General features: G+C 46.1%; 1 long non-coding RNA gene across 5 annotated transcripts in view; it reads left to right on the forward strand.

Annotated features, from left to right (window-relative positions):
- Nucleotides 1–1,166: 1,166 nt before the first annotated feature.
- Nucleotides 1,167–18,856, forward strand: part of LOC121672382 — a 98,922-nt gene continuing 81,232 nt past the window's right edge. For 3 of the 5 annotated variants that reach the window (XR_006018831.1, XR_006018832.1, XR_006018835.1), the window contains exons 1-4: nt 1,167–1,833; nt 2,026–2,113; nt 2,459–2,785; nt 10,462–10,607. This is a non-coding gene — a long non-coding RNA (uncharacterized LOC121672382). Of the gene's footprint in view, nt 1,834–2,021; nt 2,114–2,458; nt 2,786–10,461; nt 10,608–18,856 lie in introns of all 5 variants that reach the window. The other 2 variants (XR_006018833.1, XR_006018834.1) reach the window with 2 other exon arrangements.

The following is an 18,856-nucleotide window of genomic DNA, read 5'->3' on the forward strand; positions in this document are numbered from 1 at the left end:
ATGCCTGGGACAGTGGAAGGTGTCCCTGCCAGGGAGGTGGAATGGGATGAGGTTTAGGGCCCTTCCCACCCAGGCTGTTCTGTGATTCCATGATCTCTAATGAGATTTTCCCCTAAACTTGGGCCAGACCGAAAGTTCTGTTCTCTGAGAGCAAAGGCATTTCCCTGAGGAGCCTCCCAGAGTGGTTCTGCACCCCATGGCCAGAACGAGCTGCAGTGGGAGGCAGAGGGGAGCTCAGCCTGCTCGGACCCTGCCAGACCCCGCGGGCTCTCAGGGGACTCGCGGGCACCAGTGCCCCTTGGCTTTGCTGAGGGGACTTCCTTGGACTTTCCTGCTGATTTCTTCAATTCTTTCTTTGTGGAAGAGGTGTGGCTCTGTAAAACTCCCACACCCATGAACCTGTAACGTATTCATCTCAGATAAAACCTGGGAGTGAAAATAATAAAGGAACTCATTAGTTTTTAGCTGTATGTAGCTCTGAAAGAAATGCTTTTGATCCTGCTTCTAAAACTTCCCTGTGGGTTACTCTATTTCTTTGGGAAGTATGTAGCCCCATAACACTGTTTCCTTTCTAAAATAATAAATAAATCTTCCATGTGGCTGAATGGTGAACCTGAACATCTATTTTGCTAAATCCAGACTATTAATTTAATCTCATTATGATTCAATGACTGCTGAAACTATTAACAGTTAATAAAAGAAAAGGCAGTAGAGGCCAGGTAAAATATCTCATGGAGAGATTTAGCTTTCCTAGTACATGATAAAATCAATATAAATAAATTCAAAGTTAAACCAATGTGTGATTCTTATAATTCAGAAATGGAACCCCATATACAAGAAGCAAGACTTGCATAATGCAGTTATTATACCTAATTACTGTTCAGCTGTATGACTTGCTTACAGCAAAATTACCACAAAATGTGGACCAGCTTTCTGCTTAATAAGATTCTTTTCCTTCTTATTAAGTTTATGAAATACTGCTCTGAGAAAAATTCTTGTAGAAATCATAAGAATAAGATCAGGTTGCTCACTGGCAGTTTGCTGTGGGTTAGTCATTCACATTCACTGAACTTTCAAAGCTCATGGATTTATCTAAAAATGAATAGTATTTTTTGGCATTTCCTGTTTGATTGGGCCCTCCTAGAAGCAGGCTGCAGCTGCAACCCTTTGGAATTCGGGCATGGCAACTTCTTGCTTGTTTTGCCCATTGAAATTCCTGTCAGAACTGCTTTGGAGTCAGGGAGAACTGGTGTGGGGTCCCAGCTCCATCCTGGGCAAGGGCTCAGGCAGCCTCTGACGCTCCTTTGTACCTCTCTCTCTGTCGGTCTCGAGGCATCCGGAGCTTTTGCTCCTCTGTTGGCACAGTGTGGACAGAAGGCAAGTTCACAGATGAGCACAGTTCCCTCTTACTTGGTGTCTTTTTTGGCTCAGATTTTGAGCAAATTGTGGTTTAATTAGCACTGAGAATTTTGTTTGTCCTCATGCAGCGAGGATGGGCTCTGCTGCTGTGGCTCCTGGAGGCTGCCACAAAACAAATAAAGAAGAGTAATTTTCCAGCATGAGCCCAATAAATCTGTGCTTTTTGCCACTTCTGTGTTTAATCTGGCAAAGGAGGGCAGCTGGGAGGGTGCACTGAACAACTGAGTTCTCTCTTGGATCTTGTGGCTGTTGGGAATTGAAGAACAATGTTAGCATTTGTTGCTTCTCTCAGAGAAACCAGCACTGTCTTGACAAATGTGTTGAAATAACTCACAAATGGATGGTTCCTCTGCAGGAACAAATACACTCTAAGGTCACTCCCCTGCATCTGCAGGCATTCTAGGACTACAAAAGGTAAAGATTTATTTTATTTTATACAAATGTAAGAAAAATCTCCATATTTTCAGTCTCTGAATCATCTCTGCAATGCCATGTCATAGCTATAACAAGGTCTGATTGCTTTACTGATCAAATCTTAGCTTAGCAGTGCTCTGATAAAAAAGATATCAATGAGTTCTTGGCTGCTACTCTTTTTCTGTCAGACAGGCAGATAAACCGGACCAGTTTAATTGGAAAATGGGCACTGGAGCACCAGCACAGTGTGTGGGGGAGAGATCCCATCTCCTCTCTTTCGGTAAGTGACTTAACTGTCCTCTCGTGGAAAGTGTTTCATGTCCAGGAGATGCAGAACAGAACATAATTGCAGTGTGGGATTTTCACAGGTGCTTCGCTGGGGATATTTGGGAGTCACTTAGGTAGTTTTGCAGTTTGTGGTGCAGAGTGTGTAAAATTACTTTAATAATTAATTCAGGCAGTAGATTTTATGAATATGCTTAGGGGTGTTTTGTACTGAATTCTGGCTGCGTTTGTTTTTCAGTCTCATTCCTCTTGGTTTATGGTTTTACAGTACCTGGTACCTTAGAAAATTGGAGCAGTCATGTTAGCATTGTCCAGTCTCTCTCTACACCTCTCTCTACAGACAGAACCAAGAGGAAATGGGATGAATCAGCTCAGGCTGCGCTGGCACTTCTGTAAGAATTCCACAGGCTAACACAGTTCTGGCAAGACAAGCAGCGTGTGAGGGGTCACCTTCTGGAGCTGCTTGCCTTTGAAGTGTGGTGGAGGTGAGACTGAAGCTGATTATCTCCAGCAAAGGGAGGCTTAGATTTGTTATTTCTCATCTCTGGCATTTTGTTCAACTCGCCTGCCGAGAACAACACAAGAACAAAGTTCCAGGGTGTCCACGGCTTTCTGAACACCCAGAGCTGATGGAATGGTCGGGTCCAGCTCTCTTCCAGGCTCTGGTGTAAGTCCTGTTTCTGTGTTTATATGAACACAAGCACTTGTAGGGCAGCATTAGGGTTGTGTTCGTGCTCTAACCCTCTGTGGAGCAGAGCTGTGCTCAGAGGCCAGGAGGAGCCAGTTGTGTTTGCAGCTGTGGGGCCTGGAACGCTCCAGGGAGGCTCAGTGGAGGCTGCTCTGGTTAACGAGGATCTGTTAATTAATAAATCATCAGTGTTCCCAAGGGTCTGCAGTGGGCTGCCCTGACAACCTGAGACTTTCCCTTTGTCCGGCAGAGATCCCCTTCCCCTCCTGCCCTGCGTGCTCTGCCCTGGGGCCAGAGCAGGGTTTGGCAGTGCCAGGTCTGGGTGGACTGTGGGGTCTGTGCCGGGAGCTCGGTGGGACACGGACAGGGACAGGGACACAGGGATAGGGATACAGGGACATGGACAGGGACAGGGATACAGGGACACAGACAGGGACAGGGATACAGGGATAGGGACAGGGATACAGGGACAGGGATACAGGGATATGGACAGGGACAGGGAGACAGGGACAGGGATACAGGGATATGGACAGGGACAGGGAGACAGGGACAGGGACAGGGATACAGGGACATGGACAAGGATAGAGGGGCATGGATAGGGACAGGGACATGGACAGGGACAGGGATACAGGGACGTGGACAGGGATACAGGGACATAGACAAGGATAGAGGGGCATGGACAGGGACAGGGACATGGACAGGGATACAGATACGGACACAGCTTTCTGCTTCCAGGGGTGAGGCAGGCTGAGCTGAAGGGGGACACTGACACCCTGCCCAGGGTTTGGCTTGTAGATCCAATTCCAGGGGTGCAATTGCACAGCTCGCTGTGCTGGGCTGGGGTCTGTCAGGAGGACATTGAGCACACACCGATTGCAGCTTTAATTACAGAAATTGCAGTTGGTCTTTTCCTCTCTAGCTGGAAGTAGGAGTACTTAGGCAGTGACCTGGAGACACATCCAATTAGCTCCCTCTGAAAGCCACCACATAATGACTTGTTAAAAACTTCCCTGATGCTGCATTGCGGGCAGCAATAATTATTTGCTGCACTCAGAGTATGACTTCGTTCTGAGTAAATGATAACTTTTCTAATTCCTGGAAAATGCTTCTGTGTCCTGCTGTGAGCAACAGTTACTGGTTAAGAGCTGATGCAATGGTTTTATCTGCATGTGGAGCTGCAGCCCTAGAGCCCTGTGAGGGGTTGGGGCCTGTCCAGCCCTCTCTGTAGAAGCAGAATTCCTTCCTTGTTCATCCCATGTCCCATTCTCACCCGTCCATCCCATACACAGCCCATTCCCACCTGCTCTGTCACCCCCAGGCTTTGAGATGGATCCTCCAGTGGGGCTAAAATCTCGCAGCATTCTACCATGAATGCTAATTCTTGCTACTTTGGGCAGGAAAAGCTTCCCAGTTTTTTCCATGCTGCCTGGATAGTTCCAGCTCCTGCTGATATTCCAGAGGAAGCTGTGTTGTACTCCCTGTGAGTGCTCCTATGGCAGATTCCTTACTGATCTCCTCTAGCCCAACTTCCCAGGGTGCTGCCCTGAGCAGAGTTTATTGCATTTTTAACCAGTTCCTAATACCTCCTGAAAATCCCTTCCAGTAAATAAAGCTCATTTCAACGGACCCATCACATCTGTCCTAGAGTTCCCTGCACTCCTCTTGAATGCAGGATCTTCTTATTGTTTACATTTTTCACATAATAGGATGGAGACATCCTGGCACATCTGAAGTTTCCAGCAGGGCTGATTTGTTTGTCTCTGTCACTGAACCCTTTCCCAGCGCACTGTGAGCCTGAGGTTTGGCAGGTACAAATGAAACCTCTAGAACCATACAGTTACTCCCTGCCATGACTCAGAGCAAGTATTTCATCAAGCTGGAATTATAATCAGTGATGACAAAGGGGGCAGGATGCCAGGGGGATGATCCATGGAGCAAGGAGGGGACAGGAAACACCACCTGGAGTCTGGAGCTGAGCGGATCCATGGCCAAGCAGCTCCAGGGGTCTCCATGGTCCTGCTGTCCCAGGAGAGAGTGGGCAAAGCACAATTCCAGGGTCCTTAGCAGCACTCCCACGCACTGAGTGCTTCCCATGGGCAGAGCTGCTGCTCTTCAGGCAAGATTCCTTGGATCCTGGATCCCTGTGCGAACTTCTCTGGATTGGATGTGGACCGGGATTGCCAATCCCAGTCATTGGCCATGACCACAAGAGCCACTCTGGAAAAGGGGATTTCTGGGGCAGGAGGAGCTCCAGCTGTGCTGTACAATATCAAGAGGCCCAAATTCTGCAAAATGCTGCCCTCCCAGCTTAGGGCCAGGGCAGGTAAGTTGCAAACACACTTGGAGGAGCAAATGCTGGACCACATTCTACCCAAGTTCAGAATATTTGGGGATGATTCTCGTCTTACTGGCCCACAGATATTGTTTTTCTTATGCCTGTAACACTTTCTAGTTAAAGTGAATAATAATAACAGATTCAGGTTTGCTTTAATTTTTTTTTAATCTGATATTTTCCTGACTAAATTTCTCATGAGATGGAAAGCTCACTCCAGGGTGAATTTGGCCCACATGACAGGCAGAGTCTAGGATGAGAGCTGCTATCTAAAGAGGAAAAAGTAAATTTACCCATGGAAGGAAAGGAAACAAAGGCAATATTTATCCACAGCAGGGCTGCTATAGAGACTGGGCCATCTCAAACAGCAAGAATAAAAAGAGATGTGTGCTAAATTATCTCTGCTTGGTTCTGTCAGCAGCAGGCTCGTTACCATCACTACCTGCTGCACTGGTTCTGAACAACAGCTCCACCACTACTGCTTTAGAGGTTTATACTCACAAAAAACTCTAGATTTGTGCAACTGGATGATTTCATTTTACTTTGACAATGAGGTTTCAGCCTTTAGAAAAAAGCTTTTCAGTCTCTTTCCCAGACTCCAAGTTAAAAGAATAATTCGTCATGGAAAAGTACAAAAATGGGCCTAAGGAGAATGAAAGTAACATTTATTTTTTTTCCTTTGCATAAAAATGTACCTCAGAAGTTGAAAGGAAAAGATGCAAATGAAGAAGGCTGATTTAGGCACCGCTGCAGATTACACACATTCTGTGCAGTCTTTGCTTACTTAGGGATGTAGACTGAAAATAAAGCAAACATGGTTCAGATTTTTAAGTAGGTTTCCAGAAATCTTTCTGTGAATTCTGTTTTATCCTATTTATAGCCTGTCAGCATCAGTAGGTGTAGAACAACAAACCTACATTGCCTTGCACCTCTGTGCTCATGTGAAGGGTGTACAAACCACAGCTGGGAAATGTTCATTCCATAGATCAACGTCTCAGGCCACTTGGGGTGTCCCAAAAACATCCCTGTCCATGTGCAATGGCTTTGCTGCTCTCCTGGGATCTCCCTGACCTCCCACAGCAGACAGCCACAAACCAGCGGGATTGGGAGTGTTTTGTACCCTTGGGATCCAACCCTTGGGATCCATCCCTTGGGATCCATCCCTCCTTTCTGCCCGGATGAGGAACTGCAGCCAGGACTGGCAACCTCTGTAAAACCTGCTGGGAAAACTCCAACCCAGCAGCTTTGCTGGATCTGATGTTCCCAGACCTGTGCAAGGCACTCACTTAAACACCCTGAGATCAAATTTTCCCCAGGGAGCCGATGAGGTGACAGGTGTTTAACTGGAGCTCCTGCCTGGATGTGGGGAAGATCAAAGTGCTCAATCTCAGGCCCCAGGGAAAGGGGCTCCCAGCAGGCAGGAACAAATCTCCTTAGGGGGAAGATCTGTGACAGGCACCCGGACTGCACACAGTCACCTGCACAAGGAGGAAAAGTGATGCCCAATACGTGAATGCTGTGTCTTATTCTGCTCATGCACTGGTGAAAGAAATGTAATAAATAAAGGGTCCTGTGTGGTGTATTTCCTGTGTTTGTGTACCCAGGCCAGGCCAGGCTCACGTTCTGGAGCAGTTGCTGTGTGGTTTTGTGGGGGGCTGGTGAAGACTTGGCCAATAAACTGGGCCATGTGTTATCCTGGTAGGATGTGGCAAAAGTGATTTAGTCTCTTTTTAGTCATCACACATCGGTGTTCTCAGTGAGACGCTTCATTTAACAACTCCTATTTGACATTACTGCTAAATAATCCAGCCAGAAGTGGTTTGATGTGCTGCATTCACATTGCACCTGAGATGACAATAGAGAGTTGTGTTTCTGGTGCTCTTTGTCCAGGCACCACTCCAGAGGACACAGATAAGTGCCAGGGAAAGTCCCCAGCCGCAGCTGCTTGTGCTGAACAGGTATCATGTGTCAGGAGCCAAATTTCCCTCCTCTTTCTTTCCTCTTTGCTTGAGACCCCTTGTACAAAAACGCAGGAGCCCAGGTGACTGTGTCACTGAAGGGCTTTATGCAGGGAAAACGGGCGTGTCCAGGGCTTTCTGTATGGAGCTGCTCACTGCTCTTAGGAGTCACCAGGGCTATGTGTAACCGGGGAGCTATTAGCTTGAGAAATGATCTGGAAAGGATTAATAATGAATAGAAAACTGGGATATTGAAAGGCATCAACTGTTCTCCGGGGAAGAGACATGCTCCATGTTTAATTCTGTGATCCTGGAGGCAGTGGGGTATTTCCACACTGGGAATCAGGTGTGGGTGTCACCCATGGGAATGGTTTGCATGTCAGAGGTGCGGATAAAAATGTTCTGAATATTTTTATAGGCACCTGTGAATTATTAATGGGGCTAATACTGTCATCATGTCAACTGAATTATTGATATAGGCTGAGTTCAGGAGCCTGGTCTGTGGGTGCACATTCTCATGAGTGACAATCTGAGGGGCACTTTGAGAGTGGACCCAAATCCACGGTTATCCATCTCCATGTGCAAATTCCTTCTGCACCTTCCCCCACCCTGTGCAGCTCTCACTGAGCCTTCCTCTCCATCGCTGACGAGGGCTGGAGATCTTCATCAAGTATTTTCCATATTACTTTGGTTTTTCCAACTTTTCCTGAAATGTGTGCGTGCTGTAATAACGATGATCAAATCAGTGTTAAATTATGTGCCACATTTTTGGCCAGCACCAAAATTAAGAATACTTTATCAGCCATTATGAAAGCCATATTTGGAGAATAGAGCAACAGTAGCTCCAGTCAGCTTCCTCTTACCATTAGGGTAATTACTTGATGTAATTTTGGATATGATGGAATTGGTAGATACCTTAGAAAATTCCAGTATGTGCCTGTCTGCATCTTCCAGGGCCTAACACCTTCTCAATGCTCACTGTGTGTAACAAAGTCACTTCTGAACTGGAATTTATACTTCTGCATAAATTAGGGATGCTGGAAACGTTTACCTTGTGGGTGACTGGCAGGTTTACACTGTGGGTTCATGAAAGTATGCAGGACATTCTTCATTCTGAGATTTTTTACCTCATCAAGGCATGATGTCACATCAGGGTTGGAAAATCCAGATAAAAATAACCCCCAAGTGGGAAATACCACAATGCTTGATCCATTCTGAGGTGAGTTGCAGTTTCCCCAGTTCTTTTCAGCATTATTCTCTTTGTAGCTTTTAAACTCTATGAAAAACAGCAAAGAAAGGATAAGCCAATTATTAAACAGAAGGAGTTAATTATGTTTTCTTGTCATTCTCTTTTATATTTGTGAACTTAAGGCCTTGAAGCAAACTTTCTGTCACCAGTTACGAGTCAGTCCCAGTGCTCAGGATGGGGTTTCCATCCAGAAGGAGTTTTCCTTGCACTCTTTTTCACAATCCATCCCATCCCTGCTGGGCTCACAGGGGTTACTGCTCGTGGCTGCTGCCCAGGACTAAGCAAGGCACTGGATGCTGGTCCCAGGCTGCTCATCAGCTCCTCCCTGATGGTAATTCTCTATGCCCAGGGGTTCTGATACTTAATTCTGCTTTCTATTAATGTTTCTTGTCCTTTGACCTGTGACAGAGGGAGCAAAGTTAAGTGCAGGGTAATTTCTTCCTGCCGTACATGGGCATACATGGAAAATTTGGGATGCTTTATTATCCAGCTGCAGCTGGTGTTTTCTTGGTTTGCTCTGGGTTCCTGGCATGTTTTATAGCAGTGTCTGGAAAATCAATTTTTCTTCTCCCAGCTACAAAGCAGTACATGTGTTCTTAAACAAAACCCTGTCATTCTGACCAACAACTTTAGTTTTTCTTCCCTGGTGTTGTCATGAAATCTACTTCACTCCCATATATTTGCTCTTTAATTTTAGTGTTGCTTTTAGTGATCTTACTTAGTTTAAGGATGCTGTCAAACAGCAGATTATACAAAAGGGCTGCATGTGTATCTAGTGTTTCTCTAAAAGGGGTTGTTTTATTTTAATTATGCTTTCTAAGCTGTAAAACTTCACTGTTTCTTTCTTCCCTCTTTCTTGTTTACTACATATCTTCTTGTTTAAGGGAGATAGATGGGTTAGTGGTGAGAGTCACAGTTTAACTGCTCCTCAGATGGGGATTTGTGGGAGAAAAAAGACAAAAAATGTAGTATTGCTGCTTTCATTTGCTTCCAGGCGTGCCCCTGTGGATCCAGATGTGCAGCTCTCTGTCCCCATGGCAGGGATGTGGCATTGTGGCTGTGAGAGGATCTGGGGCAGCCCAGAGTTGTCTCCATTAGCAGTGGATGTTAATATGGATTGTCTGGGAGAATGGAGGGTTTGTGTGGTTGGTTATCATTGGCACAAGCCTGGATTCCTTTGAAGATCCAGCTCCCACTGGTCCCACTGGGGCTGTGGATTCAGAAGGAGAAAAGAAGCCCAGGATCAGGGAGTGTGGCTGCTCCCCCTCTGGGCTTCCAGCTCTGCTTTCCTGGGAATGCTGAAAAACGTATTCTGTAACAACATTTTGGTGACTCCACAGCATTGCTGCTGTTTACAGAGGGTCGGGAAACAAAAGCAAAGAGTTTTAAATGTTCAATATCTCCCCTGGACATCACCTTCCCTACAGGCAGCAGAGTCCCAGTGCCTGATGAGAGGGGGGCGCTGTGCTGGGAGCTGCTGGAAAGAAACGGGGCTGGGTGTTCACATCCTCACAGGACAGCCCTGGGAAATACTGGGTATAAAAATGTTCCTCATCCGAAGGAAACGGGCGAGGATAACCCACCCCAATCCAAAGCATGTCCAGCTGATTTAAGCAGGAATTTGAAAAGGTATTTTTGTAATAGGAGTCTCTTAGATTTTTCTTTAGACCTTTAAGACAACCTTGGGAAACAAATTCTGGAAGACAGCAGGATATTGCTCCATGGACTCCCAGCAGCAGGGCTGTGCCACTGCTGGCTCAACAGTTCTCAGATTATTTTGGGGGCTAGTTAAAGATATTCCTGTTTAAAAGGGCTTGAAGTTGTTTTGCTTCTCAGAGGAATATGTTGATTTCTCTTTAAAAATCAGCTTTTTACTTCTGCATTTACAGGTCACACCTGTAGCTGTGTAGGGGTAATTAACCCTCATTTCTGAACAGCTGAAAGCAATATCTTTTGTGTGTGCGTGTGTGGGGGGGACATGTGTTCTTCCTGCTTCCCTGTGCTTTCTTTCCCAGAAAGACTCACAGTGCTGCTTTCTTCCATGCCATGTGTTGGTCTCACTTTACCAGTTTTTTATTTTATATTTTTTTAAACTCCACTAACACTTAAAATTCAGGCCAAGCCTTGGAACTCTGGAATGTCTGGGATGGAGCACGCACAGCCATCAATTTTCAGTTCCTCACATAAGAAGAGACTGAGTAGACCAGACTTGAACGAGCTGCTCCTGAGTCTGGGAGATTAAGCGAGGACATCACAGTGCAGGTAAGGGTGTTATAAAGGGGGTTTAAAATTCAAGTCTGAACTGCTGCTTTTTCTTGCGCTGCCAAACTCTCTCCTTTTGCACAACCTTGGTCCCTCAGGCCTGAGGATTGAGAGAGACTTTGCAGGGCTGTTGCTGGTACAAAGGAAGCACTTATCTGGTCCAGCTGCTGTGTGGGGAGTGTGGCAATGTGGGAGTGGAGGCTCTGCTGCAGAAAAGCTGCACTTGGTCAGTGGTTTCCTTGTGAAGCCCTGCTGCTTTATCCCTGTGCAAACACGTGGGACAGGTACAGCAGCAATGTTTCTGCAGCTGGGACCTGGTTCCAGCAGAGTTAATGTTGTTCTTGGCTTTAGTGGAGGCAGAAACCCTCCACAAATCCCTCTGGTGCAGAAGGCAGAGCCATTGTTGATGATAACAGAGCTTTTAACTCCCTTTCTCTGTGCAGACCTCGGTCCTGCAGATAAGTGCTGTCAATAAGGGGGGTATTTGTACATAATACAATTTCTTGCTGCTTGTCTCTTTTCATAAGAGCTCTTCATCTTGTTACCAGGCAGTCAATGCTATTAGAACCAAGCATGCAACCCCAGAGAGGCTGATCTTTTCTGTCCAAACTTGTTTGACATTATACTGACATGAGAGTTTTCGTGATTTGAGATTTATTTATAGCTCTTGTGATGGCAGCAGTACAGTTGCAGCTGGGTTTAGGGGTTTGACACCCTTTGGAGCCTTTTTGACTTGGAGAAGCACCCATTCCTCAGCTGCAGACACTCACAGAGGTGAAAGGGGGAAGTTGGTAGGAACATTCCTGGTGCCAGATCAGCTCCTTGCGTAGGGGAATGGTGGGTGGCTGGTGGGAGTTTGTGGAAGGGTATCGTCCATTTTTGTTTGCAAGAGAGTAAAGTTGGCTTTCATTAGTGCTTTGTTTTCTCCTCTTTGTTCACATCCTGAACATCAGCTGTCCCCAGGTGTTTCCAAAGTTCCTGTGCCTGCTGGGGCAAAATCACCACAGAAAAAGGCAGCAGCAGGTCTTGGGATAATCCATTTTCCTGGAACAAACCTGTGCAGGGCATCTATGTGCTCACACAGCTGCAGGCTGGGAGGGTGAATCCATCTGGAGATCCAAGGCCTCTGATCACTGGGATAATCTGGGTGTAGGCAACAAGGCCATGGAATTTACTGGAATTAAAAGAATAAAAGGGGAGGTGGGGGAGGGGGAGGGTCTACAATAACTCAAGAAGCCCAACTCTGAATGAGCGTTTCGTATTTGGATTCTGAGCCTGGTGGCACAGTGAGTTCAGTCCAGTCTCAGTAGTTAAGCTGATTCTGTGAGACTTCACACAAGCAGGAGGGTATTTTACAAGATAGGCTTTGTATTCAGGTCTCACAGGACTGAAAAGTCCTTAAACCTCCTTCTCTCGAGAAATTCATGTCTAGCCAAATATTTAAGAAGCAATCAGAGCTTAACAGGCATCCAATTTATTCACCATCTTAACAAAACAGGCTTGATTTTTTTTTTTTTACTGGTTTGCTTCTCAAGAGTTACAAAAATACCCAGTGGAGATTGCTAATAGGAAATATCACCTGCTTTGTTATTCTGTTTGTTCGTGCGAGTGGACTTCAGGGTAGAAGTTTTCATCTGTATTAAGAATGTAAGTATTTTCCAGCCTGCGTGCTTAAGGTTTTCCTAATAATAATTTTTAAAGAAAATGCTTACATGAGGTTTTGTTAGTGTATGAGCCTCGGAATAAGTCACAGTTTGCCACCTTCTGGTTTTGCCATTTGGAAAAGCTAATTTTGTTACAGGAATTGCTTCTGGCCACTCATGAGCAGGAGCTGCAGCGAAGGGGGGCCCTTCTGAAGCATTTCTGTGCTTTTGAGAGGCTGTTTTGTTTTTTTTTTTTTCCTGTGTTCATTACTGCTTCTCTTTGCTTGGGGAATGGTCCTACCCAGAACCAAACTCCACTCTTTTTCTAAGGGCACCTTCTGTGTTTTTAAGTGAGCTCTGTGAGCCCCTGATTGTTGCCTAGTTAAGGAGAGCTCTAATGACCCCATCTCATTTCCCTGATTTAATGAGCAGAGTGGCAGCTCAGACGCTGCCAACTTCTGAAACACAATTCAACACTAAACCCTCCATCAGCTTGGAGTGACTCTCAAACACTGATATTATTCCAGTGTTTGATGGATGGGAAGAGGTGACCGAGCAGATAATTGGGTTGGGCTGGACCTGGGGGTCTTCTGTGGGTGCAAACATGGGGAGTTTGAGCTGTCTGTGCAAGGGATGAGAACCTGGTGCTTTGTATTTCCAGTGGGAGGAAAAAGGGTTTGTCTGCAGGGCAGTGTTCTTTCCAGCCAAACCCAGAGCATGTGAACGGCAGCACAGCTTGGATCACTGCTGGCAACCCCCCAAAGAGGGGCTGGTGTAGGTGGAACCTACCTGGGGTGGAGGTTATGAAGAATTTTGAAGCATCTGGAATTTTATTTGTTTGGAATAAAGAAATCTAAAAGTAGAATCAGCCTGTCCTCAAAAGAAAGGTGGGCACAAGACCTGCCTAACACCTTCGCCTGTGACAACCAAGCATTAGAGCAGCTGAAATCTCTGGATGGAATGTTGGATCTCAAGGGACTGAATGTGTGTTTTAACCCTGTAACTGAGAGCTGAACGAGTGAGGTAAAGGCACACATGTGACTGACCGTGCAGCCCTTGGGATCACTTTGGTTCAAGAGTTAAGCTCTGGTCATTGGTGATTAAACTTCAACAGCCAAGAGATCTCTGCTGGGAGGTGCTCCAGCACACTCAGTACTTTGCACACTCAAACTTTCACCCAAATCTTGTGGCTCACCTCTGTTGATGTTATTCATTAGCGTGACCTTGGATGCCAAGGAAATAATCCTTGGAGAAGCTAATGCTCCTGCACTATGTGATTCAAATGTAAATGTGCATTTCATAGTGATTCTGCTGCTCTCCTCTCAGTTTGGGGAGTGGATCCTTGCCCTCAGGCAGCGAGTTCAGGTATTGCCTCTTTTGAGACACAGCTGAAAAGGAGAGGGCAAAAAGGCCTTAGCTGTAATCCCAGTGGGTTTTTATTTTTGTGGGTTACTGCATGAAATAACTGAGCTTGCTAGGAAATGTTGGACGACATTGGAATGTGAGAAGCCTGTTAGTGAGGACCTTTTTTGGTCTTGTACTTCATTTCTTTTTGGCCCTTTTGACCCAAAGTCTGTCCAGTCTATGAGAAGACTATAGTGAAATGATCCCACTGCAGTTGCTGATTTACAGATTGCTCCTCTACTCATTAAAGAATCTCAAGTGTTTGAAGGACTCGTAGGAAACGGTCTCATCCAAGAGGCAGTGCCCTTGAAGACCTACTTCAGAAACAGGGACCAAAGGAGACATTTAGAGCTATGGGGCAATATGATGATGTGAGAGGTAATTCTAGCAGGCTTGTTTTCTGTCTTTATTAGAGAGGATGTTAATGGTTCCTAAGTGCTACAGATTTAGAATGTTTTGGATTGGGCAAGACTTCGGTTCTGAGTTGCCGTAGTGCTCCAGGACTTGTACCTGGGACAGGAGTTCACTGTTCACTTGGTACTCTTCAAGTGCAAACGAAGACTTGGACCTTGACCTAAAAAGTCCATTAAAATGATTTGTCTACATGTTGTCCAGTTTATATTTAGCATTTCCTGGGCATGTGCAAGCAACTCCTGGCTTGAGCAGATTCCAGCCTAAGGCTTTGCAAGCAAAGAGAGGCCAGGGTGAGCAGGACCTGTATATATGAATTAGTAAAATTCACTGTAACTCACAATCTGTCAGCAGAGGAGTTTTAAGGTCACTCTCCAATTGTTGCCCAAGACCATAAAATGCTATTTTGCAATTCTGGTGGTATTTTTTGAAGCTCAGATATTTCCTTACCATCATACCTGGTACATGGCTCCTTCAAAACCCCAGTTACGAGCTATCCCAGGTAAATTTTATTTATTTTAGGTTATTCTGTTGAGTCTTTAGTGGGAACAAGGACACCATCACTCTGCTCCTGAAAATTATTCCTTAAAGATGGTTGAATCTGGACTGTTTTGTTGTAACACCTCGGAATGAAGCACCAGAGCTGTATTGCTGCTCCTTCTGTTCGTAGCAGGTAGGAGGGGGCAGAGTGTGAAATAGGGAGGGTGTCATATTCAGTGTTATGCCATTGCATAGTTACAGAAATATGAAATAATTTAAAATACTCAAACCAGTGCTGCTGCAGGTTGGAGGATGAGCTTGAAAAGCCAGATTTTATCACATACCCCAGTGTGATATTTTCATGTAAATCTCTCTAAAGAATGGAGCAGAAATGCCTCTTCTACCAGGGGCACCAGGTCCGTCTGCACCAAACCCCTATAGTGCACTGACACTTATTTCTGCCTGGATTAAGGGCAGATGCCGTGTGGCAGCACCAAGCCCTGCACCTCAACATCCCAAGCACGGGGAACGTGCTGGGAGTGTAAACCAGCACTGGAAGCACTTGTGGAAACAGGAATTGGACAGTGCTTGAGCAGCTGCCCTTTGAGCCTGGACATGCCCCAGTTAAAGGCATTGGGGCCACCACTGGCAGGGACTTAGCAAGGGAATTTCAGTCACACTTTCTTCAGGTCTCAGCATCATGTGTGTTTTGTGGTTTTTAAGCTGGTTTTGAGTTGGAACCTAAACATAATGGCACTTGAGCAATTGTTCCTTTGCCTCCCACATAAAATGCTTCAAGCTGTTTCACCAGGTTCTGTCTGAAGGGCCTGGGAGAGGACAGAGCTGTGAAACACTGCAGATGTGCTGATAAATTTGGAGCTGATTGGTGCCTGGTGCAAGAGTCGGTTACAGCTTCTTCCCCTTCAGGTGGCATCTCTGGATGTGGGGTTTGGGTTTCTGGTGTTTGAGCCAACAATGAGATGCCCAAAGCTGCCTGGAGGAGCAAAGGCTCTTCCTAGGAGAAGGCAAGGCAGAGAGCAGCCTGCGAGGGCTGCTGGTGTAAATGAATATTAGCATCTCCTATTGGTGGGTTGGGGGTTTGGGGTGGGGGGAGCTGTGAGGGAAAACTACTTCAGGGAAGAGAAGCGAGAAACAGAAGAGTGGGAAAGAAGGGAAAGCAAAGGTCAGGAGCAGCGGCAGTCCTGAAGGTGTACCAATGGCTGCTGCTGAATGAATGGTGAGGTACTGAACAAATAGTAATTAAAATCCCAGCTACTATGTAAATGCCAGATTAGAGCTGTGATCTTTTTGCAGACTTTCCTTGGAGGTGAGTGGGAGTCTGTATGTTACCCTTGGGAATGCTTCAGCCTAAATATATGCTCAAAGCCAGGGAGATTCAGACTTCCTGGCATGAGCTGGTGTCCCTTTGACACGTCCCAGCGACACCCTGAGACCTCTGAGGTTCCACTGCTCAGTGTTTCCAGCAGGGTAATTTCACTGTTCTCCTGCAGATGAAGGTGTTTCACTGGGACTCTCTTGTACAGCAGCCCTGAGCTGTCTGGATTTCTAACCTGATCCAGAACCGAGCATTTCGCTTGCTCTGAGAAGTGTGGTCATGTATGGGGGAGGTGATGCCCTCACATGGACGGGGAGGATTCCACACTCCCACAACAACCGGAGTCTCCCAGGGCAGACACAGAGTGCTGTGATCACCCTTAGGCTGACAGGGGTAGAGTGCAGGGGCTGGGGGAAAAGCTATTGACAACTTATTTGCTGAACACATCTCTATAGTTCTGTTTCTATGGCAACCCTGATGTGAAATGTGTGGCTAGAAAAACATTAGTTACTATAGAAACATCTTCCTGTGAAAAGTTTACTTTGTAACACATGGTACCTAATATTGGTTTTTTTAAGTTAAACCACCCACGTGTGTGTTGGGCTCAATAAACAGGTCATTGTACTCTGGGGGACAGAGCTGCGAAGGGACAGGACCCTGCCTGTCTTCCCCTCAAACCCTCTGGTGGCCTCGTCTGCCCCCAGACTGAGCAGCAGGGAAGGCAACAGAAATTTTGCATTATGCAGGATGTGCTGGACTCTAGACATAGCTGTACCTGAAGTATTGGTTGAGATCCTTAATTTTGTGGGAAATCAGTCAATTTTGATTTTCAGTGGGTTTAATTTTTTATATTCGAAAGAAATCGTAAGTACTACCCTGAGTGAGTGGGCTCCACCACTCAGACTCTCCCTAAGGGCCAGCAGGACTTGAAAACTGGGGGAAAGTTTTGGTCAGCTTTTTTAAGGTCACGTTGTAGAAACAGCTTCTGGGAAGTGAGGCTTGAATCTGGTCCTTCATGGAACCCTTGAGGTTGGAAAAGACCTTTAAGGTGTTTTCAGTGTCACCAAGGTAACAACCATGGGTCACCCCATTGCAGTTTCACTCACAGGTCTCTTCTCTTGCCGAGGTGAGGCTTCCTTGTTCAGAAATGGTGCAGGGTTTAAGGCTGTGTGAGCTGGAGAAGGTCCTTCAGCTGTTGTGGGGCTTTGCTGTGTGTATTGTGCTGGTGTGAAGCTGCTGTGGGTTCACTTTCACTTGGGGGTTAATGGAAAGGATTTCCTGTCTCCTGGGGGTTTATTTCTGCCTGATTCTGAGTGTTGCATCACCTGAGCACGTGAGAAAGCTGTAGTAATGGTTTAGCAAATAGAAAAGAACAGTTCCCCATTGTGCTCTGGTGAATCACTGAGCTTCACAAAGCATTCCCACACCTCCTCCCAGGAAACAGGTTCAGCGTTGCCATAACGTCATGGTTGAGCACATCAAGCTGCAGCCATAGGAAGCTGCTGCAGCACTGTGCTCCTCCTCTGGGGAGTCTGAGGCCTTGGAGAAGGACCCAGCCCCTACAGGTTCATGGACAACAAGTAGGGTGTGAGGAAATCCATCACCTTTTCTCCCTGAATTAGCAGAATGGTGAAAAAGCTTTTTAATTTTGCTAATTGCACTTTTCAGTTCAGGCTGAAGTCTTCTAGGAAACAAGTTTGGTTCAGAAATTTCTCAACTTTTTTTCCAGTTTTGTCATCCAAATTCTAGCCTAGAGGCTTCCCTCTGGGAAGATGCTTAAGGGCCATATGTTGCTTGGCTGGAGGGGGGAGTTGTTCCTGGAACAGAGGTAGATAAAGCAGATAATGTGCATTGTTCTACAGGATGCCTAAATGTGGAGACGTCACAGGCATGAGGGGATGTGGGCTGTGTGCACAAATGGAAATGAGGTGCAAAGGGAAGGGTTCTGCAGGGCTCTGTTGCCTCCCCAGGGACCGAATGTCCCCTGGTAAATGGCCTGGATGTGCTGACTGCTCTGGAAATGTGCTGGGCTAAGACCTGGGGTTAACTCTTTATTTGCCTTGAGGTTGGAGGGACCTTGTAAACTCTGATCCTTGGCTGAACAGAATTTCCAAAGAAAAATGGATCCCTTAAATGGACCTTTGGTGTAAGGATGTATTTTTTTCCATCGTGGAGCTGGGGAAGGCAGGTTGCAAAGGTGGCTTCAGAGGGCCCAGTGCTGGAAGATACAAAGGAAAGAATAAAGAAATTGAGAGATATTGTTCCAGAAATTAGTTCTTTTTAAGCAAGTGCTCCTTCTGAAGGTTGGTACCATCTCATCACTGCTGCTGCTGGGTGTCTCTGTGCACAAAGTCCCAGATTATCTGATGTGCTTGAATGAAGGGAAGAAATGACATCTCTGAGGGGTTCCAGAAGGATTGTGTTCAGGTGAGATTTAGGCCATTCTGGACTGTTATGTTTAGGAACTTGTACAAAACTTGAGTTTACATAATTCTACTGGCCTGATTCTTTTTAACTTAAATGCTGCAATTGCAAAACTCAGCGCTGTTTCTGGGTTTGTATCTCTTTCCAAGGATGTGCCAGCTCTCTTTAATCATTGAATTTCATGCTGTCTGATCACCTGCAAAGAGATCTCTTGCGAAGTCCTTTAGACTTCTGGGGCCTGGGGATGTGGAGTGGACCTGGCACGAGCCTGGTTTGGAGCAGAGCAGAGGGGGACAAGGTCTGTGTCTCCTTGTCAGCCTGACAAGCACGTTAGGCAGCCTTCCTCCGAGGGATTCAAAGTCAAAAGGATTAGATTGGCCTCCTGTTTTCTGAAGAAATCTGAAACTTGGAATAGACATGTGAACACACAAGCTGTTGTTTCTGGACTCCTATAATAGCCCTGTTCTGGGTGCTGCAGGAGTTTTCCTTCAAGCACATTTGTGTGGTGCAACTGTGGCATGGAGTGATTGGCGGGATCCATCTGCCCATCC

Source organism: Corvus kubaryi, unplaced genomic scaffold (assembly GCF_017639235.1).
Source record: "Corvus kubaryi isolate FWS band 111438036 unplaced genomic scaffold, C.kubaryi_AGA036_p1.0 134, whole genome shotgun sequence".
NCBI lineage: Eukaryota > Metazoa > Chordata > Aves > Passeriformes > Corvidae > Corvus > Corvus kubaryi.